Raw genomic sequence first — 13,052 nt, forward strand, 5'->3', positions numbered from 1 at the left:
GGAAGGGAGGGAAGAGAAAGGGGGAAGAGGAGGAGGAGGGGGCACCAGGTCATTAAAGACACCCAGACCCAACAAGCTGGGCGAGCGGCATCAACAGGCTAACGCATGCCTCAAATCAGTCAAATACAAGACTTATTTATTGCCCGACATTGATGATTTGGCATAGAGCACAAGCTTTGAATGATCATCATGAACAAAAAGGACCAACATCGCACACTAAAATGGAACAATTAAAATGGCTGAGTGGATGAGTGGGGAGGGAGCGTCACAGTATGGAGGGTCTATCTGTTACAATCAAATCTGTTTAATTTAGACTGGTTTCTAGAGCCAATTCCCTGAGGGGACGAGCCGAAAATCTTCCCACAAAGGCTGACTGCAAGCCCAGCATAGCAACGACAATAACAAGGATGCTCTGCTGGGTGCTAATTATGACTTTGCTTTCAGAAGTTTGAGCCTTTCTTGTAATTAAGACAATCGTGGCACCACAGATAAAACTCTATAACACTATATATACTGGAACATCAGCGCTGCAAAATGGAAACATGATCCACCAATTCCAAATACAACAGAGGGAATGAAACAGCACGGTGCACAGTCACAAAAACAAAGATTCTTGTTTCTTCACATCCAATTGGTGGGAAGGAATGATCGCATCCCTGCAAATGAGCGATCAGAGCCGGCATGGAGGAATGGCGCTGTCATTGGATATAGTCATGCACGCAGCCGTAATGCATTCTGACACACAAGCACTGTTGCGGCACAAATCCAACACATGCAAGCTTCCCACAACCACCTATACATACACCAAGGCCTGGTATCACAAACACACACTATCATGAACAATCATGATTTCTGCAGATAACAGCTGCAATTCACTTTCTCTCTCACACACACAGATACACACACACACCCTGATATCCATAACTGATGGTGGCACAATATCGAGAGGGTTGACGGCACAATAACAAATGGGATTGGAAATACCAATCGACTGCAATACAGACCGAGTAGATAACCAGGCTGAGAGGTGTTAGAAAACAGACATCCCCCACTCTAACTGAAGCAGAGGGACGAGACAGCAAGAAGAACGGAGAACTGGGGAAGAAAGGGAAGAAAAACAAAGGGAAGACAAAAGAGAAAAAGCCAGAGGTTAAAACAGACAGACCAATAAATAGCACATAGTTCTTCTGCCAAAGTATTTGACTCCCTGATCCCAGATCTAATTAAAAAGATACAAAAAAGTTGAAAGAAAATTGGCACAGTATAATTTGTGTATATTTTGAAATAAGAATCCCAGATTTGTCAATCGTATTCTCTTTAGGGTGAAATCTGCTCTGTATTATCCGGCTCATCAGTCCAACATGGTGCAGCTGTCCCAGAGCCTCAGACCCAAAGAATCCTCCAAACGCTTTAAATTCATTCTGTCAGTTGGTCATGGGTCATTTGACAAATTGTACCAGTGGGAATAAATGTTGATTCTGGACTCTGCAATTGCTGGGTCGTGTTCCGCGAAAAGAATTTGTGATAACATACACTATACTACAATACATAAATAATATACTAGGACACTGGGCCAGACTGTATTGTTTTACACAAGGTTTATCAACAAAGACATCTGTTTATATGTAATGGTAATATGTTTAAATGTAAAAAAAAAAAAAAAAAAAAAGGACAGCACTGCACAGAGAGGTTGGGCTGGAAGTTGGATCAGCAAAGGCCCGTGATTGATTTTTAACCAAATTACAAAATATTTCAAGTACATTCTGAGTGAAAGGGTGAATGTCGTTTGTCAAGCGATCGACTGCTGAAACACAAGTCACAACACACATGTCATTGCAACATCAACTTAGACCAGACAGCATCACAAAATAACACTGCTGTCAGATGAGTCCTTGAGTCCAAAACCACTCAGAGGCTGTGATTAGAATTTAGAGCTTCAGAACAAGACAAGTGGTTATTTGGGCAGCAGGGGGTTAAATTGATGAAAACCAAGACATGGCTCAGACTCAAGAGGCACATTGTATGGAAGCATGCTGGGTATTCTGCAGCTGACGTCTCCACTGAAAAAGATAAAGAACAAGGACGAGTGGTTGGAGTCAGGGTGATCAATGAGGATGCAACAATTAGAATCTCAAACAGGTCGGATTACACGAGCAGTGTGTGTGTCTCTGTCTATATGTGTGTGTGCATAAACAGAGTTCATTCTTCACTATAGGACCTTGTGAGTTGTGAGACTCTTATTCCCTTTGAAGTGCACAATCCCTCTTTGATGTTTGTTGCGTGCTGATCATTTATTTATCTGGAGTGGAGTCTCGTCTGACACCACTCTTCCTTCACTCTTCCTCACGAAGCAACACACCTCCAGGAGCCTGTGTTTTCAAAGTTAAACTCCACATCCATGTGAATGAAAGAAAAAAAGTTCCTGTTGTTTCTTTTCTCATACATGGGAACAATGCCCCTCATAGCCTCGTAGCCATTGTCTTTTATTTTCAGCTCTATCATTTTGAAACACTGCTCTCACTACTGGAGAGTTTACAGTCATCAGCTGGTAATTCAGCTTCAGAATGGAAACAGTGCTGGGTAATGGCTCCTGGCAAAAATAGCATCCTTGTCTATTTTCAAGGCTCCACTACTTGAGATAACTGACAGCAATGTGGTGCCATAAGCCATGTTGATTGGACATACTTGATGACGGACTCTGGTGATTCACACTCCTAAAGGGTTGTGGGGGGGGGGGGGGGGGGGGGCAACGTAGCCATTGCTTCCTGAGTCATAAAGGGAATAATATGGCAGGCATGTCAGCCACGCCCCACGGCTTATCATTAAACACCAACTTCTGGGACTACTTAAAATAGCCCAGAATGCACAGGGAGGGGCATCTGAAGAATTCCCCTCTGCACCCATGACAGCCCTGGTTTTTTAAAGCTTTGGTTCAGCAGATGTTTGTCCGTAGCCTCGGTCAGAGGGAATAAAAACACAGCCAAGGTCTGCATGTTTAACCTCATCACTAATTACACATGCTCCTCGTTAGTCAGCTTTATGTGCTGGGTACATATCTGAAAAACAACCCTATGGCCAGTGTCATTGAGTGTCATTTGCAGATGCCACTATTAGGATTAGGATTTTTTTTTTAAGAAAAAGAAAATGTTTAATTAAATCCACAAAGGGAAGTGTGTTAGATTTTTACTATTCTTAAGGCGTAAACATTTTTAATTAAAAGGAAAAAGTAGCTCGCATATTCCATGTGTGAGTTGATGCGGCACCTCACTACAAGCTCCACTTGTGCTGTTTTAAGGCTTTTCCTCAAGGATAAATGCACTTCAGCACAAACCCTCTGTTCTAAAAATAGCCCAGTAATAAATATATCCACGAGCACGCAGCCACAATTTTGAGAGTGGATCGGCAGATGAGATGCAGCGGTCGTTCACTTCAAAGGTTTTGCTGGAAAATCCTGGAATAAATCCATGGCACCTATTCATCAGGTCTGCTGGATTCTAGTAAAACAAATTTTCCAACGACAAGACCCTGTGCCATCAAACCCCTCTCTGGGGTAAATGAGAGAACATTTAACTAATGTTATCCTCAAGAACAATTTTAACAGAATAAGCCAATAAATGCCTGATTATCTGACTATATAACACAACAACTAAATCATAAAAAAGGCTTCATGGGAGAATAATATCCATATCAAGCTGAACTAAAACCTCTGTGATTCCCTAGCTGCCAAGATGAAATGTCTGTTTTGTGTGCATGGAAACATTTCTGCCTTGAGAGGCAGGAAAGACCCAGAACAAGCTGGAATGACAACATCTGATCTTTTGCCCTTCTTATTCCTTTGGTGTCCTCTCCTGAAAAGCATCACAAAGTTGGACAGTTGATACTGGATTTATGGTCAGTGATGTTTTATTCCAGCACTTTGCTCTCGCTGCCAATTGAGACCACCGGTGGGGGAAAGATGCCAAGTGCAGCTTTGGCCACAAAGCCACCCACTATCTGCATAAATAACCTGTCAGTCCACAGAGGGCTCGGTGTTTGACTTATCATGCTTCAGAGTCTATGGATGTTTGGGGGATTTACAGAGAGTCAAATGAGGTGATGCACTGCGGAGAAAGCCATACTGTACTACTGTATCTAAATATTCTGAGCTCAAAGCAATAGCTCCAAATCTTGAGGAAAAATGCCAACATCCTCAGTTTCATTTATGCAGCTCCTAAGTCTGTATGCTACACAGAGCTATTACCATCATCCTGTTAGCTTAGCATAGCTGCTCATGTCCTATTTGAAATGAGCAAATGCCAAATCTGTGGTGATTCCCTGGACTTATCTGCTGGAACACGCACATATAGTTTCATGTATTCCCTGAATGACAGGCAGACAGACAGGGCCAGTAAAAACACTGAAGGGGAAAATAAAAATGGATTTTTTTTGGACCCCCAGTCAACCAATACAACTGCCCAGGATTTGTCCTGCTGTCCAGTCTGGCTTTGTTCAACTATTTGTCATTTCCTGGGGTTACGTTGATGGATGAAGTAGGCCTAACTGGGTACGCTAGTTGCACTGTTATTATAGTTGGACTATAAAGTACATTTTGAATGACAGTAAACTGTACTTGACTGTATACAGTGGTTGCAATATTCAACACTACAGTTTGTTGCTTTTTTGATGTAGGATTTATCCACTGATATCGTCCCTCATTTTCCTTTGATATTGGTCACATTCCAGTTTGGTTATAGGCTTCACCACATAAAATATATGTTTTTGTGTCACGGTAGTTTATCGGCATTAGTGTACTTCTAAGCTAATATTAGCTAGTGCTGAATATTGCTGTAGGAAAATGGAAGAGGCACTGAGGTAAGTCTTGAAAATTCATCCCATGTCCTTTCCATGGAAATCATCCCACATACTGTTACAGGCAACCGTAAAAAGTCTCATCTTAAATGTTACATTACAGTCTATTCAGACTTGGCAATAAAAAAGGATTAGTGCATATAAATTCACATTCTTACAGCACCCTTTAATGAGATACTGTATGAGAGCTTCAGAGGTGCTAGTAGGCAGATTTGTTATCAGTAGACAGAGCTAAAAATAGTATTAGACTCTTTTGTCAGTCTACCAGGTTGAGTTGTATCATTCATCTTATTCAGAAAGAAAGCAAAAAAGCATAATTTTCCTAAATATCTAACTATTGCATTAACTATTATCTCACTACAGGAGTAGAAATGAGAGGAGGCTGCTCAGAGCAGAGGCAGCATGTGGTGGTCTTGAGGGGTTTGGTTAGGGGGTTATTGAGGGTACAGGGGAACAGATTGGGTGGTAAAGGATGAGGATAATTGAGTGTGACCATCAGTGCCTGATATTAAGTTAGAAACATTCACATGATTAGGGACTAGGTGGGTGGTGGGCTCCTCCCTTCCCCCTCACCACCAATTTGCCCCTTTCTAGAGACTGTAATTGCAGCTCAAATTAATTCCTTGTCTAAACCCATCTGAGGATGCAGCTCTTGGTGGCACAATTGGACGCAATTGGGTACTTAAAAACACCTGCTCACCCTACTGTGCGCATGTGTGTGTGTGTGTGTGAATGTCATGATTGGTGAAGTCTTCAATTTGCCTACTTTTGTTGTAGAATAATACAGGCATACAGGCAGGAAACTGGTGATAACAGGGGGGGATCGCTCCACCCTAAACTGACATTTCAGAGGCACTAATTTCAGCCTCTTATGGGAATTTTTATCCTTGGCTAAGCTGTCCAATACATCTAAACCTTGAGTGACTGACAGGTAAGAGATTCATCATAATGACAGTCTGCTGTGTTGGGAATTTCTGCTCACCAACAAAAGAGTTTTGCACCTCTTCGAAAGTGCTACTCATGAGCTTGAAGTCAGTTTGAATTAGTAGACTTGTAAAGAAAAACAAAGCTTTTATTCAGCATCGGATACCAGACTTGACAATTGCACGTAATGACGTAAGTGTTTCCATTTGAGTGCGCCTGTAGCAAAGCAGAGCGAAGAGACAGCACTTGTCTGTCTCTGAAAGAATGCCATGTGTTTCATGAATCATTTGACACTTTATCAGAAAATGAAACAATGCATTGACATCGGTGACAGGTAAAATGACCAATCTCAGGCTAATAACTATTTAATGAATGGTCACTGAAGGATGATTGTTATTTCAATTAAAAATATAATTCTATAAAAAGGGGTGATGCAGTACGTGACTAAACTTAAAAAGATGCAACAGAACATAAAAAAGAAGAAATGCACTGTTGTTCCCTCCGATTTAGGATTCCAGTCCTCATTGCTTTGAGGAACATTAAAGTGAGTGTTAATGCCCAGAGGGGTATTGCTGAATGATGCCAGGATAAGCAAAGCTTAGCGAGGTGCGTGGAGTCCATAGCTGATCACTTTCACAGCTTGACGAAAAGAAATGCAGCTGTTGTTTACCATCCATATTTTATTTCATCCTTTTCCTTTGAACCCCCCCACTATGTGGAGGATTTCAGGCTGAAAAATACTAACAAGTGTGTACGCACACAGCACACACACACAAACTACTTTATAAGGCAAATTCATGTCTTTGTTAGTCTCTTTGAAGGGACAGAACAGTTCATGAAGACTTATGGGCTAATACACTTTATCACAACAGAAACATGCTACAAAATGCTGTATATGCAATGTGCAAAGCTTCTAAAATCAGTAATCTGTTTAAATGCTTTCTCTTTCATCCTAAATTTTAACACTGCATTGCATTATGGGATTTTCTCTGATTCTTGAATAGGGTCTATAGAAGATACTTCAAGTCCTACATTACAAGCAGTCAGCAACGAAGAGTTCACGGTTCAGAGTCAAGAACATTTATGAGACAGAAGTCAGTTCCTGACCCACGGTCAACGAGACTTAAAGAAGCAACAAAATGATATCTTTGACCAGACTTACAGCTATGAAGAAAGCTTTGAAAGACATGAGCAGCAGTCAGTATTTCAATTAGCCCACATATAGGCTACTCTGTTCTACTTCTGGAGGAGGGAAAAGGCAAAAAAGAGTGTGTCCAACTTTTCAAAGCAAATATGTGCAAAAAGCAGCAGGTCTAACTTTCTGTAAGACAAGCAAATTGCAATTAAGTGTCTCAGGTTGTATCTGACTACATGTGACAGACTTCAAACAGTCAATTACACAGTAGAGTCTGTCTTTAGAAACTCAACCAGAACTAACGTCCTCTCCAGCTCGTCTCTAAAACATGCTAAAATCTGTGAAGAGAACTAAAACTGCTTCACAGCTGACATTTACCTCAGCTGATATAACTGTGTGAATTATTGAAATGAGAGCACATTTCCTGAAGGGAAAAGCTCCTGAATGTATTGAAATAAAAATCATACAAGGCACCTCGGCGACAAAGTGAAGTGAAGCTCCCTCGAGGAGAGATAACAGAGAAAGTGGGGTCTTGAATTTTCAAACCCAAAAAAAACTGTCAGGAATGTAGAAATGTAATTACTGCAATGATGAGCTGAACAAAGTGATTAAAGGAGGCTGGAGGTGTAGAGAGAGAGGTGGGGGTACCTTTGATGTCGCTGAGTGCCGTCAGACCACAAGTAGACTGAGGACAGGCGTAGCTCTGTTAGAGTCGACTCGTTTGTTCAGTCCGCCAGGGGAGATCTGTGGATAAAAAACAAGGCTGTGAAAATAAGTATTCAGCCAACTCGCTGACAATGCATTGTTTATAATGGGCTCTTATGTAATGTAGACACACATGTACAGTACAATCACAGCGAGTTCACATCAGTAATCTGATACTCTTCTACTCTTAACCATGACTCTGGGCATGTACTGGAAATGCTTGATCTTCTATTGCACATCTTACTGTTGGTGCACCACAGGGCTTCATGTCAGGACCACGACTGCTTTCTGTTTGTGTTTTGTGATTTTTTTATTTTCATTCAGATGACACCCAGATGATTAGATGATTAAAGCAGAAGTAAGCGATCCGGTGGTTTTGGCTAACTTCTTGTCAGCCGATGGAGTTAGCAGCCCCCGCCCTCGTCATGGATCTATTGGTCCTCGTCCCTACGTCACCACATTCATGCGCATCCCTTGGCTGCACACACAGAGAGGACCGCCCCTTTATGCCGTTCTCTCTCCTCATTGGATAAATGTTGTAGGATACAAGGAAAGTTTTCTCCTCGGCTTACAGCAGAGCAGAGTGACTGACAGACCCGTGTTTCAGACCAAACACTCTATAGAAGAGATTGCTGTCGGAAGATAGAACTATTTAAGACTTATATTAACACAAAAATATCGCTTACTTCTGCTTTAAATACTTGAGTGTCTTTGCTAGTTCCAGTTAAAATGAGATGTGGTCTGGAGCATTTGTATGTTGAGTCAGCACAAACTAAATTTGTGACTGAACCTGGTCTTATAATTGTAAATCTAGAAAGTTTTGTAATATGTGCCAATGTAAGTAGGCGCCTTTTGTACGCAGGCATGGTGTGGTGGAAATAAGCTTCAGATGTTTTGGATTAATTTGATCAAACACTACATAATGGCACTAATTGACTCTCTTGGGTATATATAAGGTGCAATGTGCAAGCAAGCACACCTGTCTTTTAAAAAAAAAAAAAAAAAAGATGGGGGTGGCACTCTAATTGGTTTAGTCCATGCAACTTCCAAAACACTCCCATGAATATTTAGGAGATCACCCCTAGAGTTCTTAAAACCATGAAGGGCGTGGACATGCCCTTAATTTACCTGTACATTTGGACTCTAGACAATGCCCTGTGGATTGTTAAGTGCTGGGTGTCCTATGCTTTCATGCGGACGAACAACAATAATTTTCCCTCTCAGCTCTGTTCATCTTATCTGTAACAACCTTGGCAGCCTGTCAATATATAAAACCTGTGTCTGGAAATGCAGGAGGCAATTTCAACTCTGATGTCAGTTTCGATGCTGAAGAAGTCAAGAAGGCTGCTTCCTTCACTTAAGAAGCATTTGAAATTAGACATTTTCCATTCTCTGCTGATCCAAAGGAAGTTATTTATGCTTTTATAGTCTGACTGGGGGACTGCAACCCACACTAGATTTATATTTACTGATGATATTCAAGGCCAATTTAGGTCAAGTATCACAACACATCTGAGCTCCTGTCCCTGATGTCAACGCTCAGTAGACGTGTTTCTTCAGACAGATTTTCATGTGGTTTTTAATACAGATTGAGCTAAATTCAATCAACAGTTCTACACACATTAATATCATTCACAAAGCCTAAAGAATATTAAACACATGTGTAATTTCATGCAACAAGTTATAGATCCACTATTACTGCTGCTACAGTAACATGAAAGGCTTTGAACATCATATAAAGATCTCGTCTACTAATCAATTATTCACTAAATATGTGAGGCAGGGGGTTGCCTGCCAATATCTGATTCTTAATAATAAGGCAACACCCTCAAGAAACCAATATGCCAGACTGACATTAGTAGTCACACTGCACTGCCAGAAATATAGACATCACAAGCACACAGGAAGAAATAGACGGGTGTCAAATACTGCAATTGGTTTTGATGCCTCATATGATGGGATGAATCACTGTGCCATGTGCATCAACCTGTCCAGAGCCCCTGCTGCCCTTAATAGCTCAGAAAACAAAAGCCTGGCAACAAAACAACTGGAGTCACTGCCCCCTTGGTGATGAAATCAGACCTGCTCTTATGGTTTCTTCCTTGCAAACCGGTGTTCATTACTATGGGGTTAATAGCATGTAATGGGCCTTAAAAATTGCCTCATACATCAAGCAACACTTTGCTCTAGTGGAACATTTATTTAAGAAAAAAAAATACAATCCCCAAACTGAGTTCATCAACAGTTCATCTCAAATATAAGCTATTATGCAAAGATGCAGCTGGGGCTCAGACTGATTTGGGATGAAAAATAAGCATTAGTTATTGGACTATGTTGTGGATGAAATGAGAAATAACAAAAGTCGCTTTTGATGTAGCATCATTATTTATAACAGCCACTTGAAGACTCTTTTTGGACTCATTCTGGACCTTTCTACCCAGTTTGTGTTGACTGAATATAAAACCTATTGCCAGCTGACCTTTCCTGGCTCTAAACCGCACAGATTTATGCATAAAATCGGAAATATGAACTACTGGTTTTAAGCTTTAATGTACAGGCAGCTCTCCGACATGTTAAGTATTTCCAGATGCAGCCCTGACTTCAGGCCAAATAGGCATCAGTGAGAAGTGAAGCTACACAATGTTTTATTAACTATGATCAGAAGACACCCACGGAGAGTTAGAAGTAAAAATCGATACAAAGTCAACTTTCCTCCCTGGGTTTTAGCCGGCTCTGGGATTAAAATATCTCTCTCTCTCCAGGGATTCCTGGGTGTGTTCACTTCAAGGACAGATAGGCTCTGAGCACCTTGGATTTCTGGTACAAACATCAAAGGTGAAGCTAAACCTGGCTGCATTAGTTATCACCTCGTCTCTTTCTCTCCCTCTCTCTCCGGATTCTGGACGAGACCTTACATCACTCCTGAATGGAGATTATCTCCACACACACAGTCACAGCTCACATGCAGCACTTTGGTTAATGTGCATTTCATTCGACTTAACATAATGCAACACTCTTGTAAGTGACTCTTTCCTCTGGGGTGGCAGGTTAGCGGCACAACAAGCTTTTGGGAATGAGAAAATTGATGGTTGGTGTTGATAAATGGATGAACGATGTTGCTGCTTCCCTCAACTAATGGCACTTAAACTCCCGGCTGATCGCAAATCAATACTAGGAGATTATTCTGGGGTGGCAGTCAAGGATTCCCGTGGCTAAAGAGGTGTTGGTAAATGGCCACTTCTGACACGTTGCATGTTAGAGGTCATAGCGCTTCAAAGAGCAGCACAGGGGAGGAATAAATGTGGATCTTTTATGTTCAACACAGCAAAACCATGCCTAAATGATGACATTGCCTATATGACCATGCCTCAAGCAGATAGAATTTTATACTCACAATATCCTCATCCAATCAGATTTATTTACACAGCAGCCAGTCAAACACATTTTCTCTGCTCACGGTTCTGTCAGCACTACCCCTGATGCCGCCGCCATCATTTGACAGTAATAACTGCAGAACCCTCATGCAATATTTGTGCTTCATATCAGAGCCTGATACCTCACCTGCTGTGCATTATGCAGACAATTGCATATTCTATCTTGGCTTGTCCCCCTTCAACCCACATCGTTTGGAGAACGCCCCAGTGTAATTCTGTGATTAATAATGAATGCAGAGTGAGGGTGAGCTCGCTGGCTGACTGACTAAAGGGCTGACTGTCAGGGGAATGCGACACTGATCAAGGCCTTTCCTCAGCTGTCAGTGCCTCTGCATGCTCGCACAGAGGAGCTGCAATCATGTATAAATGACCATGTGGATAAGCAGACACTGCCTGTGTGCATGCGTGTCATTGCATTTGCACTCTTTGTAGACAGTTTACCCGTGAACGCAGTGAGCAACCTGACTAACCGAGCAACTATGTAAATGAAATGCTAAATATGAATGTGAAAATGAAAATGTAAGTGGAGGTATTAATTATGTAAGACCACTGTGCATGTGGGTTAATCTCCAACAAGTCCTCCAACCAAAGTGACAAAACAGACAAAACAGCCAATACAAGTGTGTTTGATCTGGTGCCGCAATTATCAGGATGCCGCTGTTTGTCATCGCCTTCCAAAACACACATAATACATTTTGAAAATGACGCATAATTATGACTCATAACTATCTGCAACCTCTGCTTTGGTTTAGACACACAGGAACTTTGTAAAATATTTCTTGTTAACATTCAACATTCATTCGAATTCAACTATCTTACTGGTGGTTTGATGAGAAGATCAATATCCCACTCACACTTGCGAGCTATGTATTGACTATATCTAGGAAATGAGGAAATGAACAGCGACCTTGTTACACAAAGTAAAACATATTAGACTCCAGTGCCCATAAAGCAAAGTATCAGTATTTCATATAATTTGTTTGATCTGTGCTCAAACAGAAGTGTAGAAATGTTGAGAGTTTGATGCTATACAGTAATTGCTTCTTGGGGACCAGCAGCTAAAATAGCTACAGCATAAAACTAAGCTAATGCTAAGATAGGTGTATAGTTGTCAGATTTGCTGCTACTTTCTGACATCAACTCAAGCGCCTTCAACAGAGAATCAATAACATCTGTTGTTTGGTCGAAACGGCCAATGTGTACATTGTCGAAGTAGCACGACTTTGCAGTTTTGTAGTAAACTCAACATTATCTCTTCCTGGTTTTACCAGCGCACAGACATCAGAGTGATATCGACTTACTCATCCCTCTGCAAGAAAGCAAATAAGTGTGTTTTCCTGAAATGTCAGACTATTCTTTTGAAAGAAACCAGCATTGACTATGAGGAAATAAATACTGTACAAGAGCTAAACACTTGGTATGCCAGACAATCCGGCCTGGTTATGAAAAACCACAATGTCACGCTACGTCTGCCTTTAATTCTCATTTCAGAACAGTGTGTATGCATCAGTTGTTTTGACCAAATAACAGTCTTGACTTAATACCACAATGAAAATGTAAATCTGGCAGTTTTGATGTGTAGAAAGCTCGGCACAGAGGCCATCTTTCTGCACACCATCATATTCATATTAGCCAACTCATATTTACAGTCTACAGACTTTGATATGTGGACACATCTCAGCAGCCAAAGCCAAGTGATGCAGCATTACTGTGCCTCTTGTTTTACATATATTCCATGTCATCCATCCTCTCTTTTCTTCTACTTTGTTCTTCTCTTTAATTTCCCCACAGTATATTGTCTAATAAAACTGCAAAAATGCAATTGTTGCAGACGGTTTGGAGCAGCCTGTGCTCTGACAGAATGCTCTGACAACTCTAGGTAACTCAGCTGAAAGCAGAGCACACGGTGTACTGCAGAGGCTCATCCAGTGTGTGCAGGATGTGTTTGCAGGGTGCAGCAGCTCATTATATATTCCAAAAGAAAATTACAGGCCATCATCATTAGT

Source organism: Trachurus trachurus, assembly GCF_905171665.1.
Source record: "Trachurus trachurus genome assembly, chromosome: 9".
Classification (NCBI taxonomy): domain Eukaryota; kingdom Metazoa; phylum Chordata; class Actinopteri; order Carangiformes; family Carangidae; genus Trachurus; species Trachurus trachurus.